Source organism: Chanodichthys erythropterus, chromosome 8 (genome assembly GCF_024489055.1).
Source record: "Chanodichthys erythropterus isolate Z2021 chromosome 8, ASM2448905v1, whole genome shotgun sequence".
Classification (NCBI taxonomy): domain Eukaryota; kingdom Metazoa; phylum Chordata; class Actinopteri; order Cypriniformes; family Xenocyprididae; genus Chanodichthys; species Chanodichthys erythropterus.
The window spans coordinates 9,387,271-9,404,783 of NC_090228.1; the positions used below are offsets into that span (position 1 = coordinate 9,387,271).

General features: G+C 35.9%; 1 pseudogene; it reads right to left on the reverse strand.

The window, feature by feature from the left end:
- Positions 1-345: 345 nt before the first annotated feature.
- The window catches only part of LOC137024333 (scavenger receptor cysteine-rich type 1 protein M130-like), a 34,329-nt pseudogene continuing 17,161 nt past the window's right edge, over positions 346-17,513 (reverse strand).

Here is a 17,513-nt window from a genome sequence, read left to right on the forward strand (position 1 = left end):
ATTTCCTTCATCTCTTCTGCATCAAAACATGTATATTTTAGGAATTTTTAATATTTTGGGAAGTAAAATTAATGTAAATTATACTGTTGCAGTTCTTTAGGCCACTCAACTTTAATCATCTGATAATGAATGAATCATGTGATCAATTACTGACCTTTCAAGCCACTGCCATTGGTGACATCATCATAATATACAGTCTTGAACTCTTTTTCTAATAAGGGAAAAATTTTTATTTTTAACAGTTGAATTATTAGTACATATCTAATTTAGTGGTAAAATGTGTGAATTGATTTTTGTAAATCGAATAATTTATTTTAGGTGTTGTTTTGAATATACTTCTGCTCTCTAACCTGAGAGAAGCTCATCAGCATCTTCATACCCAGAATGCAGTTCTTCAGAGATGAGACTCCCTGTTAAAGGAGCAGAACAGTCAGAAACATGTTCATCATTACAAACAGACTGAATCCTCATTTCCTTTGGATCAGAAAGCCTTTTGTTACTGAAAACACAACACAAATATTAATTACTTACATTTTAAAAGCATTAGAGGCAGAAATCTCATGTTTTAGAGGCCTATTAGTAAACACACATGTATCCTCACATGAACCCATTCCTCACTGCCTTCCAGAAATACACACAGGAAGAGACAAACACACACACATATGGACTCCTTATTACCCCCTAAAAATACATACAGGAAGAAACACATACAGAGAGACACCTGCACCTACACTTACAAACATATGAACTGCTCCTTTTTACCCTCTAAAATACACGCACTCACTGACGCACGCACACACACCTGCAGCTCTGTGGTTTTCTGCAGGAGGTTTAACAGGACTAATAATAGATGAACATCAAGTGTCTGACAGACTCTCTTTTTAATTCATCATATTAAATAAGATTCAGGGCTCATGTCTCACCCCTCTGAGTGAAGCGATTGTGTCTGTGATGAATCTCCTCATAAACGGCCTCAGTCGTGCTCCTGTGTCTCCTCTTAGAGAGAGCTGTGAGTGTAGAGAGACAAACCTGCTGTCAGTTCACAACACATGACTGATCACACACTGAATAAGACACAATATGACAGTCTCTGGATCTCTCCTACCTCTCCTCATCACTCTGTTCTGCTGAATCAGTATAAGCAGTGGCACTAAGAGCAGGAAGAGCACAACTCCCAGTACAATCACAAGCACAGAGAGAGACGGAGGAGTTTGTGGAGGAGAGACTGATGTTGAGCTCACTGTCTGAGAAACTGGAGGAGAAGATGATGTTGTTGTGGCAGGAGTAGAGGACACTGACAAATCTGGCAAATCTGTCAAAAAAGACACAAACACATTCAAAATCAAATAAAAGCAAATGATGGTTTAAATTCACAAATATTATTAGCACTAAAATGACTAATATTGTTCAGTGTTTTCTGTGACCTGCACAGGTGAGTCCAGCGTGCTCTTTGTTGGAGCAGTCAGTGTGGTTCTTCAGGGAGAGAGGACAGTCCCACAGGTGAATCTCATTCCCTCTGCACTCGACTCCGTTCAGCCACACAACACCTTCACCAGCACCAAAGACTGAATTCCCATCAGCCCTCAGTGCTGCTCCACAACCCAGCTGTCTGCAGACCACCTGAGCATCGCTGATGTCCCACAGATCATCACAGACTGAGCCCCACACAGCGTTATGATACACCTCCAGCCTCCCAGAGCACCGGCCCTCCCCTCCACTCAGTCTGAGAGGAACATGATCTAAATCACACACATCAACATCACTGACCAGATTCAGCACAACATTTACAACAATATATTTACAATCCATTTAAAGTTTTAATAAATTGTGAATGTGGATTCTGTGTTCAATATGGACAGATATTAATCATTTTAAATAATGCAAGTAAAAAGTACATCTTTATTTAAACACAAATAAACTTACTTGAACACTGTCTCTGGTGAGGAGATGGTGAGTTTGAACACGTCAGAAAACTCAGAGGAGATTCATGAGTCTGCTCCTCTGCAATTAAAATATGTTAAAGTTTCATTCACCACTGAATAGAAAATATTATAAGAAAAAAAATGTATACTGAAACAAACATGACCACTTCAAACTATCTTAAATCAGTAAAATATCATCTTACCTGAGCAGGTGATTTTGGCCACTTCATTATCACAGTCATTCAGTCCCCAGGGTGAAGATGGACACTGCCATATAGAGGAATCATGACGTCGACATTTAAAATAATCAAGCCAATTATGAGACTTCAGTCCCTCTGAATTACTGGGTTCACTGGCAGATCTTCCACAGTTCAGCTCTTGACAGATCAGACTCGCTGTGTCTCTGTCCATCTTATTGTAACACACATTACCCCAGGATCCATTGTAGAAAACCTCCACATTCCCTTCACAGCCCTCAGTTAACCTGATCTCTTTAAACTCTAGATGGAAAAGGATGAGAATCAACCTTAACACTCACAAAAAATTGTCTGTTAATTAAGGATGAGCACCATAATAAAAATGTATGATTCTGATTCCTCCTAGCAATTATGGTTTCTTAATGGTTTAATTTATGATTATTTTAGTGCTTTTAAGGAATAGATATTTGGGGGGGGAGGGGGATTATACATATATATATATATATTATATATACACACACACACACACACACGCACTCTAAAGGATTATTAGGAACACCATACTAATACTGTGTTTGACCCCCTTTCACCTTCAGAACTGCCTTAATTCTACGTGGCATTGATTCAACAAGGTGCTGAAAGCATTCTTTAGAAATGTTGGCCCATATTGATAGGATAGCATCTTGCAGTTGATGGAGATTTGTGGGATGCACATCCAGGGCACGAAGCTCCCGTTCCACCACATCCCAAAGATGCTCTATTGGGTTGAGATCTGGTGACTGGGGGGCCATTTTAGTACAGTGAACTCATTGTCATGTTCAAGAAACCAATTTGAAATGATTCGAGCTTTGTGACATGGTGCATTATCCTGCTGGAAGTAGCCATCAGAGGATGGGTACATGGTGGTCATAAAGGGATGGACATGGTCAGAAACAATGCTCAGGTAGGCCGTGGCATTTAAACAATGCCCAATTGGCACTAAGGGGCCTAAAGTGTGCCAAGAAAACATCCCCCACACCATTACACCACCACCAGCAGCCTGCACAGTTGGTAACAAGGCATGATGGATCCATGTTCTCATTCTGTTTACGCCAAATTCTGACTCTACCATCTGAACAGAAATCTAGACTCATTAGACCAGGCAACATTTTTCCAGTCTTCAACTGTCCAATTTTGGTGAGCTCGTGCAAATTGTAGCCTCTTTTTCCTATTTGTAGTGGAGATGAGTGGTACCCGGTGGGGTCTTCTGCTGTTGTAGCCCATCCGCCTCAAGGTTGTGCGTGTTGTGGCTTTACAAATGCTTTGCTGCATACCTCGGTTGTAACGAGTGGTTATTTCAGTCAAAGTTGCTCTTCTATCAGCTTGAATCAGTCGGCCGATTCTCCTCTGACCTCTAGCATCAACAAGGCATTTTCGCCCACAAGACTGCCGCATACTGGATGTTTTTCCCTTTTTTACACCATTCTTTGTAAACCCTAGAAATGGTTGTGCGTGAAAATCCCAGTAACTGAGCAGATTGTGAAATACTCAGACTGGCCCGTCTGGCACCAACAACCATGCCATGCTCAAAATTGCTTAAATCACCTTTCTTTCCCATTCTGACATTCAGTTTGGAGTTCAGGAGATTGTCTTGACCAGGACCACACCCCTAAATGCATTGAAGCAACTGCCATGTGATTGGTTGATTAGATAATTGCATTAATGAGAAATTGAACAGGTGTTCCTAATAATCCTTTAGGTGAGTATATATATATATATATATATATATATATATATATATATATATATATATATATTATATTTTTTTTTTTCATATATATATATATATATATATATATTCTTTTCACATATATATTTCATATATATATATATATATATATATATATATATATATATATATATATATATATATATATTTAAGGAATAGATAATTAGGGTGAAATATATATATATATATTTAATTCATTAACATATATAAAATAATGCCAAATGCACAATGTCAGTAACTACATTAATTTTAATCCCAAAATATCCAAAATTATTTGGAAGTTGAGTTGTATATCTATGATTCACTAAAAAGAACCATTTCAGTGATTTGTCCGGTAATCAGACGTGTTTGTTTGGTGCAAGTAGTTTAGAAAACTCCTTTTTTTTACACAGGAAGTATTTTAGTACAGTATTCTGCCTGCATTGGAAAATTGTTCTCAGTTCCCAACCTTATAATGTTAACTTGTATTAAGTATACTCAATATCATCAGTCACATACAAAGGTTATTGAAATGTTCAAAATATTGTCAGGTTATTACTTATTTGTTTTTACAGTTTACCTGAGCACACGACTCCTACATCCTCCTTGTGTTGACAGTCATGTTCTCCCCAGCCTGGAGAAGAGCAGCTCCACAGGGACGTCTCATTCCCCTCACACTCCACCTCATCCAGCCATATGGGTCCAGAACCAGGACCAAACCAGGCTGGTACCTGCTGGTTACTGAGGGCCACTCCACACTGCAGCTGTCTGCACACCACATGGGCATCTTTAATATCCCAGGAGTCATCACACACTGTCCCCCATGAGCCGCTGTGAAAAACCTCCAGCCTCCCTGCACAGTCTCCCCCAGAACCCACCAGCCTGATGGACCCGCGACCTGATATTCAGAGAAAGAGAAACACATTAGTGATCACTGACAACTGAAGAATCTGCCCAGATGTTGCTCTTCTCACCAAGGCAGGTGATTGACAGCTGTTGTGTGGAGCTGCAGTTGAGAGTTTGTGGAGAGCTGCAGTTCCCCAGATGAGCTTCACTCCCAGAGCACTGGAAGCCCGTCACACACTCATGACTGTGTTCAGGACTGGATGAAGAGGAGCCGGAGAAGTTCAGCACAGAGCCACAGCCCAGCTGTCTGCAGACCACAGAGGATTCAGTGAGACTCCAGGAGTCCAGCAGAACTCTCCTCCAGACCTGATGGATGGAAACTTCCACCTCCCCCTCACACTGTCTCTCTCCAGACAACCGCACCAGACCATCATGAACAGCCAGAGAGGAATCTGAGTGAAAGATGTGACACTTTATTAAGATATTTCTAGATAATTTAAAAATAAAATAAAATAAAAATAAAATCCCCTCACCAGAGCAGATGACTCCAACATCTCGTCTATGAGAACATTCAGCTCGACTCCATGAAGAGATGGAACATTCTGAGAGTTTTGTTTCATTCCCGTCACAATCAAACACATCAGCCCAGATTTCACCACTTCCCTCTCCAAACCAGTCTGATCCCACAACAGACACAGCAATCCCACAATTCAGCTGTCTACAGAGGACACTGGCAGCGATCATATCCAGGCAAACATCACATACTGTTCTCCATTCATTGAGATATTGATGTTCAACTTGACCAGAACAGATGTCAGGACCATTGACTCAGGTCAGTGTAACCTGGACAAACAATTGACAGCTTATTTAAACATAACTGATAAATGGGCAACACAGCAGCAGTACATTATGTGTATGTACTTTATCTAAAGAAATGCCAAATGTTTATACTCAACCAGAACAAATCACTCCAACATCATTATCATGGGAACAGTTGTGCTTCTGTGAAGATATTCGTGAACAGTTGTGTATCTGTGATTCATCTCCTCTACACTGAATCTCCTCTGACCAAACTCGACCCTTTCCTTTTCCAAAAGCATCTTCTCCCAGCACCTGTACAGGAGCCCCACAGTCCAGCTCTCTACACACAACCTCTGCATCCTGCTGGTCAAAGGCAGCAGCACACACTGAAACCCATCCTTCTGTATGAAGCACCTCCACTCTCCCAGAGCACAGGTGAATCCCACCCACAAGCCGAAGTCCATAATCTGAGCGTTTGAATTATAAGGACAGCAACAGAATAATACATTAATCTTTTAGAATAATCATTACTAATAATATGGTAACACTTTATAATAAGGTTCATTAGTTAAACATTAGTTAATGTATTAACTAACATGAGCTAACCATGAGCAATACATTTGTTAATGTATTTACTAATCTTCATTAACATTAGTTAATGAAAATACAGTTATTCATTGTTTGTTCATGTTAGTTCACAGAGCATTAATTAATGTTAACAAGATTTTAATAGTGTATTAGTAAATATTGAAATTTACATTAACAAAGATTAATAAATGCTGTATAAGTGCAGTTCATTATTAGTTCATGTTAACTAATGTAGTTAACTAATGTTAACTAATGAACCTTACTGTAAAGTGTTACCGATGATATAAACAATTTCTGAAGGTGATAGACCCATCCAGTTTTTATTTGTTAAAAAATATTAATTATTTGTTAAAAAATATGTTAACATACAGTTTATTATTCCAGCACACACAAGGGGTTTCCATTAATATAGATAGTACATAATAAAACAACTTGTGATTTTTGTTTATGCAGTGATGTATGAAGCAGCTCACCTGAGCATCTGACTCCAGCATCTTCACCATGATTACAGTTACTAACACCCCATCCTCTTGACCAACAGTTCTTCAGTGTTGACTCTGATCCACTACAGGCCACATCATCCATCCAGATTGGTCCTGATCCTTGTCCAAACTCAGATAAATATGTTGCTTTTGTAGCTTTACCACAGTCCATCTCTCTACACACCACTGCAGCTTCATTCATATCCCAGAAATCATCACACACTGTTCCCCACTGACCTCTATGAAGAACCTCCACTCTACCAGCACAGCGACTGGGACCACCAACCAACCTCACATTCACATTGTCTGTCCATGCAAGAAAGATCATACATATACATAATAATATTTTAAATTCAAAATACAAAGCACTGTTTTTCTTCAATCTTTTAATTATAAGTGTATACTTACCAGCTGTGATATGAATGAATAACATCAGTGAGGATAGAAAAATATACATCAGATAGTTCTCCATCTCCCTACTGTACACAGAGTTCAGAATGTAGCAAATATCTCCCTTCTGCTCCCTCAAACACACTGAAGAAACTGGCTCCTGTCAGTCCCCTAAAGAGAGAGAGACTCTCACAGCTGCCAATGACACTCACTGTTACCTTATTAGACACAACAGAGGAAATCATCAAACACAATCAGTGACAAATCAGAAAGCAGCATTTTTATTTTCTCCATATATATCAATAAAGTGTGAGCGCTGATGAGCGGGACTCCTCCTCCAGCGTGAAGAGACACTTCACTGAGGACAGACTCGTGTCAGTCATATGTCAGCGTGGAGATAAAGTCACACTAAACTTAAAGAGATTGAGAGAGAAACACTGCAGGTTATATTCAGCATCAAAGCTGGATCTGCACACACAACATACAACACTGATGACTGACTGATCACTTACTGACACTTGATTTCACACTCAAAAATACTTGATCTTTGCTTTAAATATAGAAATTATAATAAACTGAACATTTTAAAGTTATTTTTGGGACAGATTTTACTACAATGTCAATAAATTATATTGCTTATTGTGATAATAAATTATGAAATGAACTGGACTGGTGTGTACATCAAATAGACAAGTTTCAGACCACATTAATAAATAAACATTGGTTTCTGTTCCACATATATTCATCTGGCATTATATCTAAGACATTTGTAGCTGTAATCTGTTTAATGTTGCAATGTGTAATTCATCCAGCAGGTGGCAGCAAAACACTTATTGTAAAGAGAAGCAGAAGGGTCTTGTTCATGATGGAACTTCTCTTACATTTTTATAGACAGAAAATGTAAAATTCTTTGTTTACATCTACTTTGTTTATAGCTACAATTGTAATTTATTTAACTTATAGCTCTTTTCAGAGCACAAAATGTTTTCACTGGCCAAATTAATTGTATTTTGTAAATATAAACAAATTATGATTTTGATGCTGCAACACACTCCAAAAAAGTTGAGACAGAGGCAAAATAATATTGAAACAATTACAGAATATCCAAACAGTTGCAAAAATTGCAAAGTATTTAGGTCTTTCACCATCCAGCACTGATAATATTGTGAAAAGATTCAGGGAATCCAGAGGAAAGGCAGGAAACCTGTTGAATGTGCATGACCTTTGACCCCTCAGATGGCATTACATGAGAAACCATCATGCTGCTGTGTTAAATGTAGCCACAAGGGCTCAGGACTACTTTAGAAATCTGTTTTCACTGAACACAGTCTGCTGCTGCATCAAACAATACAACTTGAATCTCTGTTGCACAAGGAGAAAGTTATTCATCTGTTCAATGCAGAGATGGCGGTGAGTTCTCTGGGCCCGAGTTCATCCCAGATGATCTAAAACACAGTGGAAATGTGTGCTGTGGTCAGATGAGTCCATGTTTCAAACGGACATCGAGTTCCCAAAGACAAAAGTCCAATCCAGACTTTCATCAGTGACAGGTGCAAAATCAAACATCTTTCATGGTATGGAGGAGCATCAGTGCAAACGGCATGAGTGACTTCATATGTGTGCAGGAATCATTGACTTGGAGGAATATACTGGGATTGTACAAAGACAAACTGCCATCAAGATCACATATTTACTGGGAAGCAAGACAACACCAGGCCTCATTCTGACGTGTTTGACTGACTGCAGTCCAGATCTGTCTCTTATTGAAAATGTACGGCCATCATGAAAAGGAGAATCAGACAACGACGAAAAGGAAAGGTGATGTGACACAGTGGGAAACATGATCCAACTTTTTCGGAGTTGCAGTCATCAAAAACTAAATTTGTTCATATTTACTAGATTCAATCAACTTGGTCAGTGAAAACAATGAAAATATTTTCTTTGTACTTTTGTCAGTTAAAGTTTCAAGAGAATTAAATCACAGATTCTTGATTCTCAAATTTTCTTGATTTGAGGTTGTAAAACAGTGACAGAATGATGTAATTTCACTGTAGCAGTGAGAGAGATATGCCTGTTTATTGTATTTTCAGAAGATTCTTAAATGTCAAATTAAGACAAAAAAAGGGGGTATTATAAAATATCCTGGATTTTTTTAATCTGATAAATAAAATATTAGTTTTAATTGTTAATATCTCCCCCTAGAACAACAGAACATTAAATTATACATTCACTGTGAGCTGGTCACTGATTTTAAAGAAAAGAAAATTCTAAGAGGAACATCTATTTATGGCTCCCGCTCTTCGTTCCGTCTGAACTTTCCCCGAGATTCCCGCTATAGAACATTTTAGTTGAGGACCGCACTACAGTGACACGAGCAAATGACCCTTTCTCACAACACTGTTCTTGATACAGCGGTCAACTCAATACTGAACCACAACTGAAATACAATGTATCCATTCTGTGTTTACACCGGCGCGTCAAAGCGAACTTGGCGTCATATCCATCTACCGACATCTTGATATGATTATGTTTCTTTATTTGTATGTGTGGTCTTGAAATAATAAGTATAATAAATATAATAGACAACATAATAAAAATTATACCACATACAAGTAGCCTAACAAAAAATATCAGATAGGTACTGTAATGATACTTTAATGTTGAGGCAACTTGGTGAGTTTAGCCTACTCTCTCGCATATACGATTAGATAAGAAGAAAAGAAAAGATGGAATATATTAATAAGTAAGTTTACCTTGATGAATGTGTAATTCATGTAAACATATTCAGCACCATTTAAATTATTTGGCAAATGTTTGATGCATGTTTTATTACGTCTGTCTGTGTAGGAATTCTTGAAAAAGTTGTTGAAAAGAAAAAAACAGAACAATCAGTCCAAACTCAACCTGCAGATGTACAGTATGGAGGACAAAACCTGCAAAAACAATCAATAAATAAATATGGAAATAAATAAATGAATACATAAATCCATAAAATTATACATAAATATATAAATAAATCAGCGAATAAATAAATATATAAATCCCCATATTCCTGCATAAATAAATATATAAATAAATGTGTAAGGAGATAAATAATTAACCTAGGCTGCTAAAGGGACCGTGTGCAAATTCCACTCACAGTCCAAAAATATAAATGTCCAATCATTCAGAACTCAATTATTTTTAGTAAAAAATTACTGTAAGTCACCTGTGTTTTTTTCATGTTCCAAAGCTTGCAGTACCAGGCTGACTTACTACAGGTGAATAATGCAAAATCTCACCAATAGTAAGTCTGTCTGGCCACTCGGAGGAACAACCACTGGGGACAACATGAAAGGGACATCATAAAAAAAAACACAGGTGAATTTTTTCTAAAAATAAAAATAATACTTTTCTGTACATACATTAAGGTAGACCTAGGTATTGGCAAAATTTCACCTGTAGTAAGTCAGTTTGATCATGAGGAATGGATTACAACCTTTGGAACATGAAAAAACCCACCTTTAGGTGAATTACAGAATTTTGTTTTCAAAAAATAATCATGTACTGTACAAACGAGATATTGGCAGAAGCTCATATTCAGTAAGTCAGTCTGCCCGCTAGGTATTTTCTATAACCTTGTAAATATTGTTCGTTCATTTGAATGAATGATTGAACTTTTTTTTTTTTTTGGACTGTGAGTGGAATTTGCAGACAGTCCCTTTAGCAGCCCAGGCGAATATGCAGCGAATATCAAATCAAAAACTCATTTTACTGGCTCTTTTAGCAGATAAATGGATCTAGAGCCACATCAAATGTAGCTGCTAACTTATATAATCAGCACATAGTATACTACTAATTTCAACTGTCAGCCAATGGTGCTTATACAACAATCAGCCCATGGAGTCATAGAGACCGCCTTCTGATGTTTGATTGACACCCTCTCATTAGCATGTTGCGCCAAGGAAAAATACGGAGCTATTTAAAATGAACATACGGTTTACAGTAAAAAAAACAAAACATAAATAAATAAAGAAAAAAAGTCAATTTTCAGCTTAACTTTCCCTTTAACATTTTATTTAATTCCCCCAACATTTGTTTTATTTAGTGAATTATTTATCTCCTTGCACATTTAATTATTTATATATTTATTTATGCAAGAATATGTGGATTTATATATTTATGTATGTATTTATTTGCAAATTTACTTATTTATATATTTATTTATGTATAAATTTGTGGATTTATGTATTTATTTGCACATTTATTTATTTATATATATATTTATTTATGTATAATTTTGTGGATTTATATATTTATTTGCACATTTATTTATGTATTTATTTATTTATGTATAATTTTGTGGATTTATGTATTTATTTGCACATTTATTTATTTATATATTTATTTATGTATAATTTTGTGGAGTTATGTATTTATTTGCACATTTATTTATAATTTTGTGGATATATGTATTTACTTATTTATTTGCACATTTATTTATTTATTTATTTATTGTTTTTGCAGGTTTCGTCCTGCCAGATGGAGCTAATGCAAAATATTCCAGTGCAAATAATTCAGTATAAACCACAAGATAAACCTAAAAAACTAAGTACTTAAAGTATTTTACATATAAACTGGACCATCACACAATAAACTGTGCAGTTGAGATGTGTTTAAAAATTGTTGTTTTTTGTTTTTGTTTTTGTTTTTTGATGACCAAAATTTTGTATACAATAATCTTTGCATTTCTTTTTGTTATCAAAGATTTTAACTAAATTTCTTAAATAAAATTTCATTGGGAATTGTTATGCTCTACGGTTATTTTAAATTTCATCATTATTAGATATTGCTGTCAACTGCCTAAAAATATTTTGTCCACATTTTCTTTTTGTCCACTATCCTCCAAATACTCTTTTAACATTTAGTACATTCATAAAGTTCATAAAAATTCATTAACTGATTAAAAAACATTGATATCAATATAAAAATAATAGGCCAAATACTGAAGCAAGTCACATTTATTCAAAAAGATAAAAACATAAGGCATTGATGTATTAGTAGCAACATAAGAAACTCAGTATTCTCCAGTAACTGTAAAATTATTTGATGATCAGAGACAGTGGGTGTGGTCAGTGAGTCATATGGCTCCTCCCTCTTTATTTGACTCCTCCCCCACACCATCATAGTCTGTTTTTTTAAAAGCAAAAGTAAATTCATATTTTCATTGTTAAAAATGCATCAAGATTTAGTTTAAATGAGCAACGTAAAAAATATAAATAGAAATAGGCTATAGAAATGTGACAATAACTGACCCAACAGGTTTCTCTCATCTTCATCGCTGTTCTTCACATCATCATACTCCTCCTGAACTCCCTCTGATACACATGTGAAATAAAACCTCACATTGTGATTTTAATACAGCTTGTGTCACTGATGATGTCATTGATCTCTTTCTCCTCATGACTGTCTGAGACTATTAGATTTACTCCTGATGAAGTCATGATGATTCATTAATGGTAGAAACATGTTCAATATTAGTGGATGATAAATTACAGTTCTGTGTGACTCACCTGTTACACCTGGAATGCTCTGTCCATTAATGATGACATCATCATAATGCTCCGGTGTGTCCACTACATAAACATGAAGATATGAACAGAACAAATGATACATCATCATATCAGAACTGAGCATCACTTCAGAGGTATTATGTTAAACACACACAAACAAAAGAAGAATAAAAGGTAAAAACACCTTTTTTAATATTAAAGTTCTGTCCACTCGTCATGACATCATCATAACTCTCAGGTGTGTCTTCTACAGATTGAACATGAGAAACCCATACAAAATATAATTTATATATATTTTGAATATATGAACACAGATTTTATATATTTTAAACATTTCATATCCTATTATAGAATATCAGAGCGACACCTGTCTCACGATCTGGTTTCAGTCCGTCAGTGATGACATCATCATAGTATCCCGGTGTGATTTCCTTCATCATCTCTTCTGCATCAAAACATGTTTATATTTTGAGTGTTTTTAATATTTTGGAAAACAAAATAAATGCAAAATATACTGTTGCACTTCTTGACCATTCAGCTTTTTTAATCATGTGGTAATGAATCATGTGATCAATTACTGACCTTTCAGGTCACTGCCACTGGTGACATCATCATAATATACAGTCTTGAACTCTTTTCTAATAAGAGAAAACTTTTAGTATTGTGAACAACTGAATTATTGGTCACATATTTCATTTAGTGGTAAAATGTGTGAATTAATTTCTTTCAGTTTATTTTAATTGATCTGTTAATTTATTTTAGGCATTAATTTGAATATACTTCAGCTCTCTAACCTGAGTTCATCAGTTCATCAGCATCTTCATACCCAGAATGCAGTTCTTCAGAGATGAAACTCCCTGTTAAAGGAGCAGAACAGTCAGAAACATGTTCATCATTACAAACAGACTGAATCCTCATTTCCTTTGGATCATAAAGCATTTTGTTACTGAAAACACAACACAAATATTAATTACTTACATTTTAAAAGCATTAGAGGCAGAAATCTCATGTTTTAGAGGCCTATTAGTAAACACACATGTATCCTCACATGAACCCATTCCTCACTGCCTTCCAGAAATACACACAGGAAGAGACACACATACACACACACAGGTTTGTTTTGCTATCAAAGTGAGGACATTCCATAGGCGTAATGGTTTTTATACAGTGCAAAAAATTCGCAGAAAATTTTCTGTTTTTTACATTTTTAATATAACATTGTTTTGTATGTTTTAAAGCTATTTTAAATATGGGGACTCCTCATATATAGAAATATCCTCATAAAACATGTTATACTCATGTCATTATACAAATATGTGCCGATTGTACAGTTTTTAATCAATTTATGGGTTTTATATATATATATATATATATATATATATATATATATATATATATATATATATATATATATATATATATATATATGAATTAGCTCCTCCTCGAATGTTATAAGCGGAGTTGTTCTCTGGCCACGAGAACAATTCCTATTATAGCATCAAAGCCTAAACCTGGTTTTGGTTGAAATGAGCAAAAAGAACAATCGAGCATGAATAATGTGTTTAATATTTGCAAACTACTAATACAGAGGTTATACGTCTAAATATAGAATATACAAATATATATAAAGGGAAAGTAGAGACAGGAAAGGAAGGATGGTCAAAGAATGGCAAATTACGACAGTTAACCCTTTTTGAGAGCCAGCACAGAAATCAGTTTAAACAAATTTCAGAGAGATTAATACTTGTATATGGTTCAAGTCGGTGTGCAGCAGAGTTTCAATGCGCTTGGCTTGGTTGGTCCTTTCCGAGAGGGTTTCTCCGGCGGGGTTTTCAAACGAGGTTTAACTGATGCGTAAGATGAAAGAAGAAAGAGAGTGTCCAAGGAAATGGTCGTCCCGGTAGGAGCTGAGCGCGTGATGACAGCGCTGTCGCCTGAGGCAGTCGAGAGACAATCGGGAGACAAAGGAAAAATTGTGTGTCGTTGTTTTTATGGAAAACCAAGCCAACACACCTCCTGAATTGTAACGGCCAATAGATGCGCAGCACTATTTGGCGGGCAAAGTTCCTTTGTTTGGTCTCCTAGCTGAATTTGCATACTTTATGATTATCAGATCGGATTTCGAGATGGAGTACTTTCTTCACAATATCATTAAACCAATCGAACAATGCATTTGACAGCCATGTAATATACATAGATGAATGAGACGTGGAAATAGCTTTAAAATGAATCTAAACTTGATATATAAGAAAAGCATGTAGAAGGAGTTATGGGTTACAGACAAAATTCCATCATTAAAACTAACACTAGCACAAATACACATTTAAACTAAGTCTAAACACTAGGAAACATGCATACGCTTGAAATACATGACGGGTACGTTTGGCATAGTTATATTTTACATATAGGCTACAGTCTTCAATGCATGTGGGTGTCTGTGTGCGTGTGGTGTGTGTTGGAATGTGATCTGGCACTCAGTTTACATGACAGGCCCCTTTGATGTCTCAAGAGCTAGGGAATTGGGCCTTCTGTTTTACCTCAGAGGGTAACAAACATGCCAAAGTGTCTGTTTTTCTCTGGACTGGCCGGAGCCGAGGTCAGATTACAACACAGTCCAGCATGCGAGAAGCATCCTGAAGATTCCAGATTTTATTGACTGTCCTAATAAGTGTGCATATGCTACAAATATGTGTCCTCGTAAATCACAAAAATGCACGCATACACACACACACACCTGCACCTCCTGTACACATATAAACATGAAATGCTCCTTATTACCCTCTAAAAATACAGACAGGAAGAAACACACACACACCTGCAGCTCTGTGGTTTTCTGCAGGAGGTTTAACAGGACTAATAATAGATGAACATCAAGTGTCTGACAGACTCTCTTATTAATTCATCATATTAAATAAGATTCAGGGCTCATGTCTCACCCCTCTGAGTGAAGTGATTGTGATTGGCTCAAGTTTAAACTACTGCTCCATTACCAGAACATAACAGTCCAATGTCAGTTGTGTTTGAGAGAAGATGATGTTGGTAAGAAATATATATAAGACTCATCTCCTCTGAACTGAATCTCGTGTCCACATCTGAGTGCAAAGTTATGAAACACAAACAACACACAATGTGCTCATGTATAGAAGGGAACCCTATATAAGCGAATTTTCTGTGCCTAAACTAAGCTACTTAAAAAAGAACTTTGAAAAACCTTTGCAGTGTTATACTGTTAATTAACATCCCGACTCCGTCCTCACTGTTGAGAGGGAATGTGAATATGTGCTGCACGCTTTTCTCTCAATAACAAAAACACACAACAAAAATGACAGCAATGAAAAAAATAGTAAGAAAGCATCTGATCATATCAATAAGGATATGTTTGCACCAGCTCTGAGGCTCAGCACTCTAATCAAGTCACAAAACGTTTATTTGTACCACTTTATACAATATAGCACAGCCTATTGCTTTGAAGCCACAAATATTATAACTATCCAGTGATTGAAGTAGAAAAAATAAAGTGACGGTACTCACCAAATATTTGTTGGTTGTCTCCCTCAGTTTCAAGGGCGTGTTTTGGTTTGAACACTGGGGGGTTGAAGTGTGAAGTGTGAACCGTTTAACTGGGTCCCCGGCTCCCTTTTGAGGTTTATTTGTTTTTGCAAAATGGTCCACATAAAGTAATATCCTATAGTTAACAATCAATAGTTTACAAAGTGCCATGGTAAGTCAAACTATCTTTACTTAAAATTTTCTTACTGAAAATGTTAATTTCCTGTCATCTCTTAAGATATCTGAAAGTCAGGTTTTCCCTATTATCTGTCATTATTATCACAGCACATTTTACACATGGGGAAAAACTATTTTTTTGTCAATAATTCAGTAAGGTTCAGACTTTAAAGCTCTTTTTTGGTCTTATGAAAAAGTTTGTTAGCATTTGTTACAATAAGGATATAATTACAAGTAAGACCATTGATGGCTCCTCATTACCATGCTTAGGCCATGGTAACGTTTTTTATCTATAGCATTTGTTATGAAAAATAGCAACATACAAATTTAGAAACTATAGCTACAACATGCCACAGCTGTAATATAAATACTTAATAGCTGTACAATAAATACAATGCAATGTGATAAATTCTAGTAACGGTGGTCATGAGTAGTTTAAAAAGATTTTTTAATTTAAGTTGGTGCAGGATGATGTTTTTCCCTTTTTCATCATTTGTATGCAAAAAAAGTTTGTTGAAACAAAATGTGTTGCAACATTCCCCAGTTTCACAATGATGATAATAATAATAATAATAATAACATAGTCCATACACATAGACAGTCTGATTTTAAATGCTAAACAGAAAACAATCATTAATTCAAAACAGCAATCAAATTGGACAAAAATATAAAACAAGAACATAAAACACACATATGCATGCCATGTAGGCCTATCAATGTCTGACTGTCACAAAACCCTCTGCAGGACATAAAGTGAACAACAAGCTCTTCTGTTCAGTTCAAAGATTCATTACATTATTTTGATGTAAAGATCCTTGACCACAGCTGCTGTTCGTAAACTTATTTCCCAAAGTACATTCCAATGATCTTTAGCAAAATATTGTGTACTCTCTCAGTGGGTCTAAAGGAAAATATTTTTAAGTCGATAAATGTTTAAGACTGGGGCAGTGGAAGTTAAATGTTGAGGCATCTGAAATCATAATGACCAAAACAGATGACCAATAATGTTAAATGTTAGGATTTATTGTTGTTGTTGTTCTCTCAAATTGTCCAATCTACATCATAGAAATGTTTCAGATCACTTAAAAGTTTTAAAAGGATTTGAGGCAGTGGGTGTGGTCTGAGTTACACAGTCCCTCCCTGTTTTCCTGGCTCCTCCACATCATCATAGTCTGTTGTTAGAAAACAAGAGCAAATTAATTTATCAATATATGCTTTAAAAAGTATTATAAATGAACATCAGTATTTGCAGTCAAGTGAAA